This window comes from Theropithecus gelada, unplaced genomic scaffold, assembly GCF_003255815.1.
Source record: "Theropithecus gelada isolate Dixy unplaced genomic scaffold, Tgel_1.0 HiC_scaffold_15886, whole genome shotgun sequence".
NCBI lineage: Eukaryota > Metazoa > Chordata > Mammalia > Primates > Cercopithecidae > Theropithecus > Theropithecus gelada.
The window spans coordinates 83,689-104,610 of record NW_020257643.1 but is presented as its reverse complement, the minus strand read 5'-3'; positions in this window follow the sequence as shown (position 1 = coordinate 104,610).

Below are 20,922 nucleotides of genomic sequence, written 5' to 3'. Positions count from 1 at the left end.
GCCATTAAGATGGCGAGCTTAATTGAGAAATGTTGCATGTGTCCTGATTGTTCTACTAGCCAGCCGATTTCTCAGCTTTCCCACTCTCCTCAATCCTCCCTGTAATCTGAGACACAATACGGAAATTAGGCCAATTAATTACCCTACAATGGCCTATAGTGTTCAAGTGAAAGGAAGAGTGGCATATCTCTCACGTTAAATCAAAAGCTAGAAATGATTAAGCTTAGTGAGGAAGACATGTCACATGCACACGTATGTTTATTGCGGCACTATTCACAATAGCAAAGACTTGGAATCAACCCAAGTGTCCATCAGTGACAGACTGGATTAAGAAAATGTGGCACATATACACCATGGAATACTATGCAGCCATAAAACAGGGTGAGTTTGTGTCCTTTGTAGGGACATGGATGCAGCTGGAAACCATCATTCTTAGCAAACTATCACAAGAACAGAAAACCAAACACCGTATGTTCTCACTTATAGGTGGGAACTGAACAATGAGATCACTTGGACTCAGGAAGGGGAACATCACACACGGGGGCCTATCATGGGAAGGGGGGTGGGGGAGGGATTGCATTGGGAGTTATACCTGATGTAAATGACGAGTTGATGGGTGCTGACGAGTTGATGGGTGCAGCACAGCAACATGGCACAAGTATACATATGTAACAAACCTGCACATTATGCACATGTACCCTGGAACTTAAAGTATAATAATAAATAAATAAATAATAAATAAATAAAAAAATTAAAAAAATAAAAATTAAAAAAATAAATTAAAAAAAAGGCTGAGATAAACTGAAAGTTAGGTCTCTTGTGCCAAACGCCTAAGTAGTGAATGCAAAGAAAAAGTTATTGAACAAAATTTAAGAGTGTCACTTCCATGAACGTACAAACGATAAGAAAGCCAAATAGCCTTATTGCTGAAACAGAGATAGATTTAGTGGTCTGGATAGACGATCAAACTACCTACGTTTTCTCAAGTCAAAGCCTAACCCAGAGCAAAGCCCTAGTTCTCTTCAATTCTTTACACACTAAGAGAGGCGAGGAAGCTGCCGAAGAAACGTTTAAACTGGCAGAGGTTGATTCATGAGATATAAGGAAATAAATTGTCTTCATAACATAAAAGTGCAAGGTGAAGCAGAAAATGCTGATGGAAAAGCTGCAGCAAGTTACCAGGTGATTAGCTAAGATAATTAACAAAGGTGGCTGCACTAAACAATAGATTTTCCATATAGATAAAACAGCCTTTTATTGGAAGAAGATGCCATCTAAGACTTTCATAGCTAGAAAGGATAAGTAAATTCCTGGATTCAAAGCTGCAAAGGACAAGTTGACTCTCTTGTTCAGGGTTAATGCAGCTGGTGAAGCAGATGATCATTTACCATTCCAAAATTCAAGGGCCCTTAAGAATTATGCTACATTTCCTCTGCTTATGCTCTGTATGTGGAATGGCAAAGTCTTTGGCAACTACAGCCCTTATCAGTCAGCAGCCATCAAAAGTGAGTTAAGACTCTGCCAGCAAAAGGGTTAGCACTCCATGAAGACTCAGATGATCATTAACATATTTTAGTAATACTTTTATTTATTTGTTTGTTTTTCATATACCTCTTTCCTCTGTACCTTTCTTCATGCCATTCCCTCTGCCCACCGTGGCTTTCTCCAGCCCCACTCTCTCTCAACACCTAATCATCCTTTAAAACTTAAACATCAATTCCTCTGCACTCCGTGATGCACTGTTGCACTTACCAAATTGTAATCTTCTGATATGTGATTGTTCTATTCACTAGATGATTAACTCCTTGAGGGCAAGGGCCGTGCATTACTCATCTCTGTATCTCCAGTTCCTAGAGCATTTCTTTTTTGTTTGTTTGTTTTTATTCGTACATAATAATTGTACATTTTTATGCGGTGCATGTAGTATTTTGATACATGCATACAATGCGTAATGATCACGTCAGGATAATTGAGATGTCTGTCACCACAAACATTTATCAGCTCTTTGTGTTAAGAAGATTTCAAATCATTGTAAGATTCATGGGGAAGGGTAAACTTTGACCAAATATTTGATGATACTGAGGAATTCTCGTTTTATTTATTTACTTATTTTGTTTTTTAAAACTTTATTTTTTATTTCAATAGGTTTTAGGGAGCAGGTGGTGTTTGGTTACATGAATAAGTCCTTTGGCGGTGATTTCTGAGATTTTGGTGCACCCATCACCCAAGCAGTGTACACTGTACCCAACGTGTAGTCTTTTATCCCTCACCCCCTCCCGCCCTTTCTCTGGAGTCCCCAAAGTCCAATGTATCATTCTATGCCTTTGCATCCTCATAGTTTAATTCCCACTTACGAGTAAACATGTGACGTTGGGTTTTCCATTCCTCAGTTACTTCACTTAGAATAATAGTCTCCAACTCAATCCACGTTGCTGTGAATGCCACTATTTCACTCCTTTTTATGGCTGAGTAATATTCCATGGTGTGTGTGTGTGTATATATATATATATATACGTGTGTGTGTGTATATATATCTCACATATTTTTATCCACTTGCTGATTGAAAGATAGTTGCACATGCATGCTTATAGCAGCACAATTTTCAACAGCATTGTTTTTAGAAATACTTTTAAATTAAGGTGTATATACTGTTTTTTAGACATAATGCTGCTCCATGCTTAATGGACTACAGTATGGTATAAACATCACTTAAATTTGCATTAGGAAAACAAAACATTCATGTAACTTGCTTTATTGCGGTGCTCTGAAACAAAACCCACCATGTTTCTGTCATCTGCCTTTCAGTTTCCTTAAATAGACACTAACAACCCCGTTTTGACTGAGCTCCTCTCAATGTCTCCATTTTCATCTTTCTGATATTCCTGTATGTGCATCCGTCACTCTAGCTGTAATGAATGATTTGTAATTACCTGATATAGACTGAACATTGTGACCCCAGATGCATATTTTGAAACCCTCATCCTCCACATGATGGTATTTAGAGATGGGGCTTTTAGGAGGTCATTAGGTCCTGAGGGTGAGTCCTCACAATAGAATCAATGCCATTAGAAGAGACTGGAGAGAGTATGTTTCTTTCTCCTCCCCTGTCTTCTGCATGTGAAGGTGTCTGTCTACAAGCCAGGAATTGGACACTCACCAGAAACCAAAACAGCCAGCACCTTGAATCTTGGACTTCTCAGCCCTTAGAACTATGAGGAATACATTTCTGCTGTTTCAGCCACCCAGTATCTCTGGTATGTTGTTATAGCAGCTGAGCTAAGAAATTTCCTGTATGTGCCTTGGTCTCCCACGCTTTCTTTTCTTTGCTTGTGCTAGTCCGTCTTCATAGGATGCTGTTTCCCCCACTGTTTAAAATCTTATCTTGCCTTTAACCCAATATGCCCTTCTCCATGTAATCAATAGATATAACAAACCAAAAAAATGAGTTAGCTCAAATTTGCTTTTTCAGACTAGGTTTTCAAAACTCCGTATATATTTTATAGTTATGGCACATTACAATTCAATTAAAAATTCAGTTTCTCAGTCACATCAACCACATTTCACATGGTCAACAACCACATGTAGCAGAACCTACTATATTGGACAGCACAGTGCTATGGGATCCAGAACTTTCTCACCTTGACACAAGTTATGACCTATGGAGAGATGATAACACTGCCATAAAGAAATTAACAATATTTGTTTCAGTGTTGAAAGACTTATATAATTTGGGTTAAGCATTTATTGGGCACCTTGGTGGACTGAGAGGGCCTCCAGAGTTAGGACAATATATTTTTTCTTTTAAAATCCCTTACTTTTATTTCAAGCCATTTTCTATGAATTTTTCCATTCAGCTCACATTTGCTTTTTGAGAGGAGGCACAAAGTAGACTTTGACCTCACAGTCTGACTTAAAAGGTTCCTTCCATGCCCTCACACCACTTTGTGTTATCACTTGACCCATTGCCCTGTGCTCTGATCTCCTGTGTGCTTGACAGCCTCTCTCACTGGATGGTGTGCTCTTTGAGGAAAGCGACTATACCTTTCTTCTCTGTATCCCCAATGCTGTTGTCATTCCTGGTGTAGAGTTTTGCTAATGGCCGTATATTGAATGAATGAATGAGTTTTTAAAAATAAGCCTTAATCAAGTATCTGTCATTAAAAGGTGTCCAGTAGAATGTGATTTGAGGACAACTGAGAAAAACTACTTCCTCCCTGCGCCCATGTGAAACTCCATCTGATTCTACCTATCCTATTTATTGAGAACACATGTTTGAGACTTTATTTCACAATATGTCTTTAAGGCATTTTTGCCTCACCCATTAAAATTACAACCTCTTTTGGATGGGGTGCTCTTTGATACATTAGTCATTATTGGCACATGGGCTTATAAACAGTGACAGCCAGAGGAGAGTAATTTCCTCTGGGAACAGAACAACCTGGGAGAGAAAAGATTTTAATATGACAAGAACAGGATTAGCAAAAGACAGAAAAAAATAGGAGAGGGATAAAAAACAAGCATTTCTAACATCTCACCTGTGCCTAGTATTAGATTTACCCTTTACTCAAGGACCTAAAATAGATGTTTCGTTAAAAATACAGACATTGATTCAGTTAGATCTGAATTCACATCCAAGTTCTGCCATCTCTTCACTCTGTGACTGAGAGAAAGTTATTTATGGTCTCTGAGTTTCATCTTTCCTAGCAGAAACAGGGGGACACAACAAATCGTGTGGGGACAGTGAGGGCCACAACACGTGCATGATGTTTGTCATATGCCATTCTAGAGTCCCAACAGAAACTCAATCAGTGTTATCATATATATCCCTTCTGTCCTATGCTCAGGGCTGTCCGTGGTCTGGCAGTAATGTATCTATCAGATATTTTGTCCAACTTCTTGCCAACAGTAGGTGCCACATCAGTGCCCTACATGTGTTCCACATGTGTGACCACTGTAACTTTTCACATGCCATTCCTATGTCCAAAATGATGATCAGACAACTCCCAAGCCTCCCGGGTAACACGGATGATGGGTGGATTTTAGAGAAAGCATAAGGGTTGGGATGTGTGGTGTGTTAGGTTACAGGAACATAACTATGTTATTTGGATTTTGGAAACCAAGTATTTTGCCAACTAAAACGTCTGCCTAAAATATACACACAGGAATCCGGGCATGTTTCACACTTACTGGGTGTCTTCTCTATACTAAACTCAGAGCTGCTTTGTCTTTCATCAATATTGTTCAAAAACAAAGCTTCAGCTGAATTAAATTTAAAGGAGTTAAATTGAGCAATGAACAGAATTGGGCAGGCCCCAGAATCACAGCAGATTCAGAGAGACTCCAGGGGTACCTCATGGTCAGAACAAATTTGTAGACAAAAAAAAGAAAGAGATGTACAGAAATCAAAAGTGAGGTACAGAAACAGCTGGATTGGTTACAGGTTGGTGGTTGTCTTATTTGAACACGGTTTGAACACTTAGCAGTGTATGAGTGATTGAAGTACGGCTGCCTGGATTGGCCAAGACTCAGGTATTGTTACAGGTGCATACTCCTAAGCTAGGTTTTCAATCTTTTCTACCTGTTCAGTTAGATTACAGTTCACCCAGAAGAACTCAAATATGGAAGTACAGAGTCCTTCTCAGGCCATATTTAGTTCGCTTTAACAGTATCCTTACTGGGAGGAGAGTTAGCAGTTAAAGATTATACCAGGTTTTTCTAAAATACCTTTCAATCTCACCTGATTTATGCTCTGAATGCAGTTAAAGAGTATGTCCCACCTCAGCACAGGAATATAGCTTTACCCAAGAGATACAGACTACATTCCAAGAAACTCTGACATCAGCTGGCTGGAAGAGAGTATCTCAGAAGTTGAATTACAACTGCCGGATATAACGCTGAAGTGTAGAATTCCTGCAGGGACCTTGCTTTTTTATTAAGAAATCTGCTGATGGAGTTTGGTTTGGCCTGAGTTTGAGCTCAGAGCTCATAATACCCTGTTCCACCTCAAAATCAAATACAAGTCAATCAAAAATTATTTTTGGCCTGCACTGTGTGCAGTTGCTAGGGAGGCATGATGGGGATGCAGTTGAGTCAAATAACGTGTCTTCCAAGCTGCCTCTATTTTTCCAGCACAACTGAAAAAGGGTACTTCCAAGCATAACATCTAATTATTCCCATTTCTGGTGTTCACCTCCTTGAGATTGTCTACCACACTCATCATTCTAGGACAGCAGGCACATCTTTTCCCATCATCAGTTATATTAATTAGAACAAATGTCCACTCTCAACCTTGTGTCTCAACTTCTATAGGCTTTTGGCTACCACTGAAAAAAAAAAGCGTATCTAGGATTTGCTAACGAAGTTTACTAGCTTCTGAGTCCTTCCTCTGTTAGTATAACAAGAAAAAAGAATATTATCCTCAATCGATAGGTGAAAACAATAAAGCTCGGGGAGTTTAAGTGATAAGACATGTATCTAGAAAAGGGCAGATCTCATATTCAAACCCTTACAAAGAAACAAATAAGACAGCTGAGGAAGTCATCAATCCAAAGTACACAGTTTCTGTCTCTCCCAGAATGTACTGAGTTTGTATGAAAATACTGAGGCATGTATTTCTAAAACTCTGATACTTAAGACATGGACACACACACACACACACACACACACACACACACACACACACACACACGTGGAAGCATACTTAAAAGTGGTACATTATAGCAATATTAGATTTACTTCTAGAAACCAACCTGAGTCCCCCCAGTGTGGATAAATGCCATACTCTAATGTTTCCCTAGAATTCTAGTTTCTCCTCAATCAAAATCAATACCTACATTTAAATTATTATTTATTTTAGTGTAAATCTGGGTAGGCTCTTACTTTTTGAGGGCCTGGGTGGTGGTTCATTCGTCTGAAGTTTCCCTCAGCAAATCATACAGGATTTGGCATATAGGTTGTGCTCAAGAAGTATAAATTTAAAAAAAAAGCCAGAGTTGAATAAATGTTAGAGACATTAACTGCAAGTATAAGTAGGCTATTAAGGATTTGTGAAGAATCTAAATGCACCCAGTGTCATTTTTTAATTATTAATTCATCCATTCACTTAAACATATATATTAAGTTTATTTCCCCTGCCAAGTCTCATAGTGAATTCTGGTTACAGCAATGAATAAGTGAGGCTCTTGAGGACAGAAATATGTGCTCAAAGAATGTATAATCTAACAATTTTATCTGCTAGAAAATGACGTATTAATTGAAATAAATTTCTATTTTAAAAAACTTAGGAAAAAATATTATCCTCAATTGATAGATGAAAACAATAAAGCCTGGGGAGTTTTAAGTAATAAATCATATATGTAAAATGGAACAGATCTGGTATTCAAACCCAAGACTGTCTCACCTGAACTTGTTCATTTTTTATACTGCGCCATGTAGCCTTCCATAAACAGGAAGTGTCAGGTGGGTAAAGGGAACTGAACAATATGATGGTGAAAAACATCCCCTTTCTAAAATAAAGTCCATAATAGCTGGCACCAATTTGGTCTCAGGTGTGATACATTAGGAATCTACTTATTGACCACTCGGAGCAGCTCCCCCTTCCAGTGGCCAATTTAGGCGCCAAGGCAGTTAAAAATAGGTTCTCGAGACATTTTCCTTTGTACTAGCTCCAAAAGCTGACCGCATCACCTCGCTTCACCCCCAATTAGTTCTCAATAGAAAAGCACTTTGGCTACCAGCCATTTCTAGAACCAGGGAAGCAGACTTCTGACCCAGCCTGAATATAATTCCAAAAACAATACCATAAACAGAATGAGGTGGAGTGGAGAGCGTGGGTCAGATGGAGAGAGGCTCTCTGACAGCATCATCCACGGTTCATTTGCCATTAATAACAAGGCAGCTTGCTTTCCTGGGCCTGCTCCAACCTGCTAATAGGTGTTCTCTAGGGATGAACGGAGCCACTGCAGAAGCATCTGTAGGCCTGTCCATTGTTTCTAACAATCCAGAGCCCCACTGAGTTCTATCCTCTGGACTCCTCCATGCAAATGGACGAATTCTTGCTTTCCTGCACTTTCGCTTTCAGCTCTCCCCACAAATGAGGGCATTTAATATGTCCTAGTAGTTCTCTTCCATTTTCCACTTTAACGCTCCCTTTATTAGAGGTACAAGCCATTGATTTAATTAAAAGGTTAACACCAGAGCAATCTAATCTTTCCTCCCCACCCTTCTCATCTGATTTATCCAGGGCTGCAGCTTACATTAGAAATCACAAAAAAGGAAAAAAAGCATCAGGCCAGTTTTATAACTAGATAAAGCACAGCTGGGAAGGGCTTAGGCTAGTGAATAGAACATGCATTTTGAGTTGGGATTTTTAGATTTTTAACTCAGCAAGAATCTCATCATGATGTTATTTTGGGCAAGTTCCTTCTCTCCAGGGCTGTTTTTTTGATCTGTTGAATGACTGGGGTTTTCTGAACTTGACTGATTATGAGAATCACATGAGATATTTATCAGAAATACAGAGTTCCAGGATCCATATCAGATGGAAAATCTGAATCTTCAAAGAGGACGAGGTCACCCCTAGATATTGTTCATGCTCACAAATTCAGCATACTCTATGTAAGTGGACCTATGGGCTTTTCCAGCTCTGAAGTCTAGTCCACCTCTGACTGTGATCTCAAAGCACTCATATATAAGTAGTAGATAGAAAAATAATCAAGTGTTCTGAATTTTTTTCAAAACTCTTCGGAGATACCATAATACAACGGGGTACTTAGCCAGGTCATAGTGAGTGCTAGACAACATCGAGAAAGCAAATGAGCTAATTTTATGTCTTGGCCAGACTTCTCTTTGCATGTCCCTGCTCTGTTTCTGTTGCCCTCCTTCATTCTTAAGGTATTTCAGACTAGTTCTGGCCTTTGCTTTATCCAGACTGCGCATTATGTCTGCTCAAAGCACTAGAACCTCATCCATTGGTCTTCTCCTGTCCCTTACAATGTTATTCTCAACCCTGTCTTGCTAGACAGTATCTGAGAAAATGTGATATTAATGTTCTAATGAGTAGTTTTGGCATAAACTTATGTCTTTAGGCAGAGTATTTGCAATTTAACTAGGGATATCACCAAAACTTGAAAGAATTATCTTAAAAATGTCAGAATTTTGGACACCATGTGCAGTCTAATGTGGATATATTTGGGGTCAATGTGTGACTTCTGACACACTAAATCACATCATACCATCATTGAAAAAAGAGCATTAATGGAGCTTTATTTTTTAAAACTTTGATGTGCTAGAAGATTTACCTCCAAGCCTTAAAATATTTCTGCTTCATTCACATAAAAATTCACATAAAAATTTTAAAAATTTAATAAAAAATCCATTTAGCTATTTCCAATATGGCTTACCAAGTTATTCTTTTCTCCCACTTAGGAGGATCTCTTCACTTAGCTTTTACTGACAATGAAGCTGATTTCTCCCATTGCAAACCTAAGAATAAATTAGAGGCTTATCAAATATGTGCATTTTATGTGTAGAAAAGAAATACGATATGCCAAAACTACACCACAGGTAACTGCATTTGAAAATAATGTAGTGTACTTTTTAAATATAAAGCTGAGTGGATACACTTGATTTCTGAAAATAATATTTTCCATATTGAACCAAATGCTCAAAGATTTTCCTGTATGGAGAATAGAAAACAATCGAAGGATCCTGTTACTGAATGAGGCAAAATTTACAACAAAATATTTTCACCAGGATTTATCTCACCAAGTTTACATAAAACCTGAGTAGATCTGGGTGCAGTAGCTCATGCATGAAATCTCAGCAATTTGGGAGGCTGAGGCAAGAGGATCCTCTGAAGCCAGGAGTTTAAGATCAGCCTGGGCAGCAAAGCAAGGCCCCCTATTTACAAAATTAAAAATGAAAACATTAACCAGGCATGGTAGCACATGCCTGTAGTCCCAGCTACTCCAAAGGTTGAGGCGGGGAATCACTTGAGCCTAGGAATTCAAGGCTACAGTGAGTTATGATCACACCACCGCACTACAGCCTGGTGACAGAGCAACACCCTGTCCCCCCAAAAATTTTAATCAATAAAAAATCAAAAGATTAAAATCCTGAATAGAATGGCCAAACACTGCTCTTTAGCTCTCTAGTGAAATGCACAGTGGTTTAGGATGCAGGTTCTGCATGCAGACTTACTGGGTTGGAATGGAGGTCCTACCACCTTTCAACTGGGAGTTACTGGGCAAGTTAATTAATTCCCCATGCCTTATTTTCTACGTGTATAAAAATGATATAAAAGTACCACCTACTCAGTAGGATTTCTGTAAAGAATAAATGAGGTCATGCATGCAACAGCTTAGAATAGTGCCTTAGTACCCAGTTATTAGTTAATTTTAGTGGCAAGTGCTTTTATTTTTACCCAACATGCTTCTTACCTCGAGGAGCAATTAACTGGCAGCAATACTGTGCCAATGCAGGCTCTTAATCTCTGTTTATCACTTTGGTCCAAATCCTGATGAAGATTCTTATCACATGCCAGATCCTAAAGGAAGTCTTGGGGATCCTTTTCACCCCTGAGTTTTAGACCTGGCCAGAGTCATCTTGTTCTGTGCCCCCTGCTCCAGGATTCCTTTTCTTTCAGCCTCAATTCAGGCTGGCAGGATCCTTCCTGGTCTTCCCTCACTGGCCATCAGCAAGGTGAGAGACGTCCTGAGAGAAGAGCAAGAAAATGTTCTTCTCATTCACCACAGTTTCTGTCAATCAAAAGGATGGACAGACATATTCAGTGGTGGTTTCCTTGTGACATTTTGTTCTCATTTGTCTACTTTTATTTATTCCTTACTGATTTTAAAGTGAATGAACCAATGTGTCCCTTGATAAGTCAACAGCTATTTACTGAGAGCCAATTTTGTGGCAAGCACCGTCCTGGGGACTAAAGATTTGCTGCTGAAGGACAAATAGGGTTCTCAGTCACATGGCACTCACAGTCAAGAGAAAAAATATGTATGCCTCAAAAATATACCAATGATTAAATAATTACCACTGTGGTGAGTGTTACCAAAAAAGTAAACGGATTCTAATATAGTCAAGGACGTTGGGAATAGACTATAAATGGGACATCTGAAAGATACGTTGCCATCCGACAAATTTAGTCATTCTGTTCTGAATAATATATAAAAAGTCCATATGAAAGAGGATATCAAAAAATTATGATGTATAGAAAGAATTAGGGATGAAAGAAAAAAAATACCAGAGGGAGAAGCAGGGTCATCTCATTTGAGGCCTGGGAGGTCATGTTAAGGATTGGTATTTTTCCTGATAGTAATTGAAGATCATTGACAAGTTTATACTAGGTGAATTAAAAGTTCAGAATTATGTTTTCATAGATCAGTATGGATGCAGTATAGAGAAGTACCTGGCAAGGAAAGCTACATGTAACTTATTAGGTTGGGACAGGCTAAGGAGTATAAGAGGAGACAAAAAATAACCAATGGTATTTGGAAATATATAAGACTTAGAATTGAGAGAATGTGTTTGGAAAAGAGGGAGTAGAGGAGATTCTGGATTGGAAAATTCAGTAGGGCATGTTTTTTTCCTACAGTAGGAAACACCAAAGTAAGATATTTTTGGCACACTGAGTTTCAGGTCTCCCTGCAGCATCTAAGTGGACACATTGGAAAGGCAACTGAATATGTGTGTCTGGATCTAGAAGGAGAGGTCTTGGCTTTGAATATAATTTTTATCATGGAAACCACGGGAGTATAAGAATTCACCGAGAGAAAGACTATACTGTAAAAATGAAAACAAAACAAAAAACAAACAAAAACAAACAAAAAAAACACTTAAAATCCAGCCTTGAAAAACTCCAAACATGAAAGTCTAAGCAGCAGAAAATAAATGATAAAAAGAAGCTGTCAGCAAATCAGGAGTAAATGAATAGTCCATAGAATCCAAGCAGAAAGAATGTTTAAAAAATTAATGAGAGCGTGTCAAATGCTTATGAGAGCCAAGGATGGAGAGGAGTCGACGTGTTCAGTGATAGTACTGTCATGGAGGCATTGATGACTTCATAGGTAGAACCACTTTTTTTGATGGCTTGCCAAGAGTTGACCTGTGATTGGGAAGTAAAGACATCTAGATGCTAAATATAGGGAGTTTCTTATGTTCTTCTATGAAGGACAGGAGAAAGGGTATCACAGTTGGATGGGGACTTGACGACAAGATAATATATGTTTCAGACTCTATAGGTTTAGCCATTGTAATGTGAAGTAGACATGGTGTAACTACAGTAAGCACCTGTGTTTCATTCAGAAAGGAGAAGAACGGATCAGGCAGCAGCATGGGCCCACAGACACCTGCCCCCTCATTGAGTGGCTTGGGAAGGACTCTTGTCCTGGGTCAGGGAAGATCTTTTTTGACTAAAGCTGATTTAAAATCTGAAAGAGAGGATCTAGGAAAAAGGTGGAAAAAAAGAGGTTAATCCATATGTCAGAGTTCCTGAGAAAGCGAAATGAACCAGAAAATAAGTGAAGGTCTTATTTTTAAATTTGGGAAAAATACATCCTCAAATCCTTCATTTCACCAGGATAGGCAAAGATAAGGATACAGAAAAATCATTGCAAACGTTTTTAGATTCTTCTCTGTAGCTTTCTTATTCCTACCTCCACTGTCGTAGTTTGAATAAATGTGGCTCATATAACTTTGTCTCACTGGTTTCTGAAACATCTGTGTCCATATCCAAAGTGGAAACAACTGCACGTGGCCCTGAGATCTGAGTTTGACTTTGATGCCCTGGCTACATATACTTTGAGTTGTCTCACTTGATAAAGATTTGAATATTTCTTCTTGAAAACAGTGAAAAGAGGAAGTTTCTGGAACTACCACCCTAGTAGCCTTCCCCTCTATTTTTATCCTTTACACCAGATAGCCTGTGTAATAATCAAGATAGGTTAAGTGACTGCTACAAAACAACCCACAGTTTATTTCTTGCTTTTGTTATGTGCCTAATTCAGGAAGACAGGGGAAGCTGGTGGGTGTTTCCAGGCTGATGGATCATTTAATGTCTTGGAGCTGCACCATCCAGACCCACAACCTTCCTATAGAGTGGCAGAGAGAGAAAGCTGAAATGTTATATGCCAGACTTGGGGCACTTCAGAAGGAAAATTTGCTATTTCCTCCCATAGCTCCCTGGATAATTACAGAAGGGGTGGGGAGTGTGGTGTAGCAGGTGGGATGCTGGGTGAGCACACTGTCTTTGCCACAATCCACTCTTCTGCTCACCGAACATTTCTGTACTCCCTTCTTTTCACACATGTGACATGCTCATTCCTCAACAAGTAGAACAACCCGCAGTTTCCATCCATCCGGGTCATAAAGCTCAAAATCTGATGTCTCGGGGTGATGTTTTCTAATTTCTTCTTTAGATTCGAAGAGTCTTGTCTTAGAAAAGACATGTATAATCCCAAAAGACAAATCATTTATGCCCCCAATACTCAAATTATAACGTGGGGCAGAGAGAATAACTTCAATAAGCACCTGTATCTCATTCAGAAAGGAAAAGGATGAAGCAGGCAGTGGCACAGGTACACAGACACCTGCATCTTCGCTGAGTGGATTGGGAGGCCCTCCTGTCCTGGGTCAGAGATTTTTCTGACTAAACTTAATTATGACTGTGCAGCATATTTTTCTCCAAGGTGCCTGTGTTCCACCCTATGTAGTATGCTTGCTTTTCTGTTATCCTCTTTGGATGTATTTGAAGTCAGTACTGAGAACTATATACTCCTTCTTGGGTACTATATAGCTCTTAGAGAAGGTTGAAAAACTTAAGGTATGTTTTTAGTCTCAAAGAGTTTATCATTTAACTCAAGTTCCAAATTTCTTTACAGTTCTTCCAAAAAATGAGCAGCTTTTTTTGTCTATTTAATGCCAACTAATTTAATGTCAATGCCTTCTTGAGACATTCTATTCTTTTTGACTATTCTCACAGTTCTTGAAAAGCTAGCATTATCTGATCTGTTATATTTGTTTCTTTTTTTTTTTTTTTGAGACGGAGTCTCGCTCTGTCGCCCAGGCTGGAGTGCAGTGGCGCGATCTCGGCTCACTGCAAGCTCCACCTCCCGGGTTCACGCCATTCTCCCGCCTCAGCCTCCGAGTAGCTGGGACTACAGGCGCCCGCCACCACGCCCGGCTAGTTTTTTGTATTTTTTTTTTTAGTAGAGACGGGGTTTCACCATGTTAGCCAGGATGGTCTCGATCTCCTGACCTCGTGATCCACCCGCCTCGGCCTCCCAAAGTGCTGGGATTACAGGCTTGAGCCACCGCGCCCGGCCTATATTTGTTTCTTATTCCCCATTCTTTCCTATTCCCTTTCCATTTGAAGGGTCTCTCTTGAGACTAAAGATAGTTTATTGAAAAGCTATAGTCTTAATTATCTTTGCGTACGCCAGGGAACCCAATGTGAAAATTTAACTTGACTTTTGTTCTGCAGCATCTTGTTTAGCAACAGGTATGAATGCCATACCTATCCGATCTCTGTCAAGAAGCTGAGTTGAAATTAGCCCCTGTGTCTCAAAGCTCTCTCAATTTTATTTACTAGACTTTAGAATTTCAGGGATAGCTATTCCTCTGATATTCTAAGGCTGGATCTTTCAACTCACTCTACACTTTTTCATTTCTGAGTGACAGCTGACTAATTCCTTCCCAAGCTTATGCATTGTAAGACCCTTTCAAATGCACCCTGTAAATATTGGCCCCCTCCGGTATTTATTAGCTCATGTATGGATCATTTAAAATGTCTCAACTTCTCTCCTAGCAACGAATCCCTCCCTTGGTAATGCAGCTTTCATTTTCCTGCCAGGTTAAAATCTTGAAAGCACAGGTCTGATCCCATGAATTTAATTTTTTATTTTACTTAAAAATATATTCATATATAATAAGAAGAACATTTATATACTGAGCATCCATTCTCTGCCAGACATGGTTTCATGTGCAAACTCATGTCATCTACCCAGTAGTGTAATCAATAATCACCCCTTTAACTCAAAGGATATTAGACGCACAAGGAGGCAACTCTTTCCAAGTTAGACAGCAATCACTAGCAGAGCTAGCCCCCTTTTTTTTTTCTTTCTTTCTTTTAGATGTAGTCTCACTCTGTCACCCAGGCTGGAGTGCAGTCATATGATCTCAGCTCACTGCAACCTCCGCCCTCTGAGTTTAAGTGATTCTCCTGCCTCAGTCTCCCAAGTAGCTGGGTTTACAAGCACCTGCCACCGCGCCTGGCTAATTTTTTGTATTTTTAGTAGAGGCGAGGTTTCACCATCTTGGATAGGCTGGTCTTGAACTCCTGATCTCGTGATCCACCCGCCTCGGCCTCCCAAAGTGCTGGGATTACAGGCATGAGCCACCGCACCCGGCCCAGAGCTAGCCTTTTGTATATGGGTTGCCTTGATGCCTTGATCTCATTCCTTTCTATTCTTACCTGTGAAGGAGTTGAAACAATGGATGCAATCTGTAAACTCAAAGCAATTAAACCAGCTTCAGTCCCATGAATGGTTCAGATTTTACACTCTCCAGACAAGGTTTGTCTGAAATGAAATGGGTGAGCCCCAAGAACCTTGATGTCCTTAAGAAGTCACTGCAACTAAACACATTCTTCTAGGTATATTTAGAATATCAAATTGCAGGCCTTTGGGGGGAAGGGGGACATGGCTAGTGTTTTGTTCTGTTTTTTTTCTTCCTTAATAGAAATTTGCAAAGGTTAAGTGTGAGTGAATTTAGGGAAACCTCCAAGTGCGAAAATGACAAGAACACCACACCTCAAACTACAATTTGGTGACCACATTATCAAAAGACTAATTGAAGGAAGTAATAAAAATAGCACTGTTTGTTTGGAGCGTTGGGGGTTGAATGACAAGACAGATGGAGGCTCTTTTGTTTTGTTTTTAATGCGGTAATTTTGTCTCCTTTTTTTTGTTTCTTAATTCACACTGTGATACTTTTAGATTTTTTTTAACAGGCAACGCGGTTGTTTGGAACACTCAGTTCACACTCTTTCTTTTCCAGTTCCTTTACACATTAAGAAAAAACAATTGCTTAAAACTGAAATAATATATCTTAGATCTTAATGTATCCCACTTGTCCTGAGAATTTTAATCTCTTATTGGCTATCCTTCTCTTAAAAATAGCCCAAATGCAAATAAAAAATAATCAACCAATCTGTGCTCCCAATGTCTTAAATACAGTATGCACATGTGACATTTATAAAAGGAACAAATAAGATGATATGACAATATTTTTCTTAGTAACTATACCACATTGGCCATTCAGCCTTTTGGTAGCTGGTGACAATTGGCCCTTTCTGATTTGTTTTGACAAATATTTTTCTGTTTATAAAATAATATATAATAATCATAGATAATATAGAAAATTCAAACTAGAAAAATTCCATCACTTAAGGATAAATACTTACATATTTTATGTGTATATAGTTTGCACAACCTATCACATATACTGCATAGATGAGTTAGGCTTTTATATTTTGATTTTCTTCTTAATATAGAGAAGCATTTGTAACATCTTTGTAAATATTGTTAATGACTGTCCTATTCTATCATGTCTTAATTTACTTAATCAAACTGCTATTTTTGAGCGTTTGCCTGTCTTTAAAATTATTTCCATGTAAATACAACTTTGGCATGGATATGTTTCGAGTGTACTTTCATTAGAATTGATCCCTGAAATTACTATTGCTGGGTCAAAGTTAAGTGATGTTTTCAGGACTCCAAATACGCATTGTGGGATTGCTTTTTAAAATGATCATACCATTTGAAATTTTCAGTGAATGACTGGCAGTCATCTCACTACATCAAATGCTGAAACTGAGCACAAATAAACCTGTTGTGTATTTAGCACTTCATTAACTGCTAGTATTTTTTAAAGGACTTACAGGTACATTATTTCATTCAGGAAGCCCTGCAAAAAAAAGATGACGAAGCTGTTTTTAAACCCTTCTTCCAGATGGGGATTTGAGGCCAGTAGCAGGCAGGTAAATTACCTAAGGACACTCAGTGGAGTTGCCAAGACTTCAGATCACTTTTCTGAAACTTTCAGACTGGTTATTTCCCTCAGCCTCATCTGGCCCTGTCTATATGAGAACCCCTCTATCCACTATGCAGACAGATTATTCCTCCTCCATAGCAGTAAGACAGGTCCATGACCTTCAGTTAGCTACCATGTTTTTCTGTCAAAAGCATTCATTGTGATGAAATCTACTAAATCCTTTTAGCATTATGTCCAGGGCTATACTAATATCAGATACCACTAAGAGCTGAGATTGCCCTTTAAATTATTGAACTAACTCCCTCACATTATAGACGAAGGAAATTGAGGAAGTGATATGCAACAGACTTGATCAGCAAGTAAAGCACCTCATGTTCACCACTGTTAGTAAATCTAGAATGCACATGAAGGAGGCAAAGCCAAACCCACGTGTGCCTGACACGCCACATAAAGCCAACCTTATTGGTTTTCCTATTTTTCTTCTCTTATATTCTGTCTTCCTTGGCCACACATTGTTACTGTGAGATTCTTCACCAGAAACATGTGATGAAATCCTACTTCTACCTCTCAGTTCTCACAAAAGGTTATCTAATTTGTAAACTGACTTCCTATCATTAACTGGTGGTAATTAGAATGTCAACATTGTAATTCATTTAGTCATCATCAGTGGCTTTCTTTTGCTCTATGATCTTCATTGCCATGTTTTTAAGTTATCTTTTTAAAGATGGATATAATGGCGCTAAACAAAAAAAAAACTAAAGAAAAATCTCACAATGCTTCTATACTAGCATATTTATTTAGGTATGTGTTTATTCTATTTTATTATTTTTCCATGTACGTACAGAATATGCATTTTTATTACATTTTGAATTCAGATTGTATGCTGTTTCCCTTAGCGTGTCATATAATTTTTAAGTTTACATTTTATTCACAATTATGAATGACAGCAGTTGTGTAAGATTTCATTTCACATACATACAAAATTTATTGGCCAACCTGTGATATTGAATAGAGGCTATTTATGTATTTTTACCTTTCTTTCTTTCTTTCTTTCTTTCTTTCTTTCTTTCTTTCTTTCTTTCTTTCTTTCTTTCNCTTTCTTTCTTTCTTTCTTTCTTTCTTTCTTTCTTTCTTTCTTTCTTTCTTTCTCTCTTTCTCTCTTTCTCTCTTTCTCTCTTTCTCTCTTTCTCTCTTTCTCTCTTTCTCTCTTTCTCTCTTTCTCTTTTCTTTCTTTCTTTCTTTCTTTCTTTCTTTCTTTCTTTTTCTTTCTTTTTCTTTCTTTCTTTCTCTCTCTCTCTCTCTCTCTCTCTGTCTCTGTCTCTCTCTCCTTCCTTCCTTCCTTCCTTCCTTCCTTCCTTCCTTCCTTCCTTCCTTCCTTCCTTCCTTCCTTCCTCCCTTCCTCCCTCCCTCGACATGGAGTCTTGCTCTGTTGCCCGGGTGGAGTGCAGTGGCTCACTGCAATCCCAGCTCACTGCAACCTCCACCTCCTTAGTTCAAGCAATCCTCATGCCTCAGCCTCCCACATACCTGGGACTACAGACGCCTACCACCACACCCAGCTAATTTTTGTATTTTTAGTACAGAGGGGTTTCGCCATGTTGGCCAGGCTGGTCTCGAACTTCTGGCCTGAAGTGATTTGCCTACCTCAGTCTCCCAAAATTCTAGGATTACAGGCATAAGCCACCACATCCAGCCAATGTTTTTTTACTTTTAAAAACAAAATTGCAATGAATATCCTTGTGCACTTTTAAGATTCTATAGTTAAGAAAACTTCCTTATGATAAACTCTATATTTAGAAAAATTTCCCTATAATCACTTCACAAAAGTGACATAGGGTAACAAAGTGTTAAAATTTGGGCAAATGTTGATGTGTATGTAATAATTTCCTCCCCAGAAGACACTGATATTTCTACAGATTGTTTTTTAAACTAATTAATTTAACTTTCAAATAATAATTGTATGTATTTGTGGAGTACAAAGTGAGACTTTGCTGGAAAAGATCATTATCATACTCCATAAGCATATCCAGCTATTACGATACAGACATCTGAAGTTCTAGATTATAATTCATTCATTTTTTTGGAGGTTTTAAAGTTGTGAGCTTTCTAGCAAAAGAAAAACAATTTATTCTTGTACTAATGAAACAAGCCCCTGTGCTATAAGGTATGGTTTGGGGGCTTGGACAGTGTGGACAGAATGTGGTTCATCTTCTTAGAACATTTTCAAGGGAGGAAGATGAGCCATCTTCAGCCTCATTTTTTTCACGTCTAAATTGCAAAGTGAGAAAAGGTCAGACTCATCTGGAGCTTTAAGTTAGGTCAGAGCTACAGAGGCATCCCTGGTTCTCTGTTTCCCCACTCAGTGACTCTTCTGAGTCACTTTCCTAGTCTGGGAGTGACTCAGAAGAGAAATCCACCCCAATCCACAGATTGCCCTAACCTCTCATGTTTGAGCACAATGGGACTGGAGGATGCCTGATAAAGATGTAAATAAATGCTGTTATAAAACAACAGACACTCTCTTTGTAAAGATGCTAGAATCCAGAGAAAACCTTGAATCTTGCCAATTTGTTCACAACAACAACATGTATGGTCCATTATACCCTGTAGTAGGTTTTGAAGGACACTTTCCTATGTATATGGTGACGCTCAATATAATCCTTTAACACGTCAATGCTCAGCCTATTTAGAACTCTTTAAATGCTTTAACTATTGTGAGGCTTTAGTGACAATAGTGTTTAATCAGTTCTTTTGTTAAAGAATTTGTCCTAAGCCATTTCAGGTCAAAAGAACGTTTTATCTAGTTGTAAGCTAAGTGGAAAGGTCTATACATTGATCTCTGGAGTTTAACATCTCTCCAAAGAAGCGACTTGATTTTTTGAAAATTCAGTCATATTTTGCCAGTATTTCTACTTGGGTTGCTTTAGAAATGTAAGAAATTGGGGAAATCATGTTTGGAACCTCTTTGCTTGTAAGTCACTCCCTGAACTAGCCAAATATTAGGTCTTGCTCTGTTCTAGGCTAAAATTATGCTTAAGTGTATTTGAAAGGGAGTAAACCAAAAATATGATGGCAAATAATTAGAAGTTATGACACTTAAAAATATCATCATATTTTTTATTTCTATACTGTAATGGTAATGTCTATAGTCTTGTTTAATCCTAAATATGAAAATGACCCCACTTCAGGTTAACATTTTGTCTTCTGCACTCAATCCTTCCTTCTGACCCACCTAAAATGTAGACCACATGGACACATTCACTAATTATTCTTCTCATTGAGTCCATAGGCTTCCCATACACACAACATTCATTCTAGTTTATTAGAAGGTTTCAATTTTCCCCAGCACATGGCACACAGGTTCACAAATTTGGGCCTTTGCCTTCCCTGGAATTTCCTCCTTTGCTTCCATGCCAGAGGAACTGTTATTCGTCAGCTCTGGATTCACCAAATCTTGTTGCTCTAGCTTAGTCATCTTGGTGCCTGCTTCACCATCCACATGTGGGAACATCATAAGGACAGGAAGCACGTATTGTTCATCATCTAGCCAGAGAAACTGTATAACTTGTTCTTGTTTGACTCTTCCTATCCACAGGCTAAACCCCACAGCAAAAGGTTTAGAACTACAACAATACAGAATCCTCAGGGTTCTGTAATTCAGTATCAGGATCAGAGATATCAGTGGAAACTGCTCAATGAGAAAATAAGTGCAATTCCTTTATCCATGTCCTCATGATCTACTGCTATACATAAATAACCCAAGTGAACAGAGGAGGATGTGCTTGCCTCACATAATTGCAAGTCTTGCTAATAGTAGTCAACTAACCTGAATTCTTAAATCAGTGTAAGTGGAGAAATGTG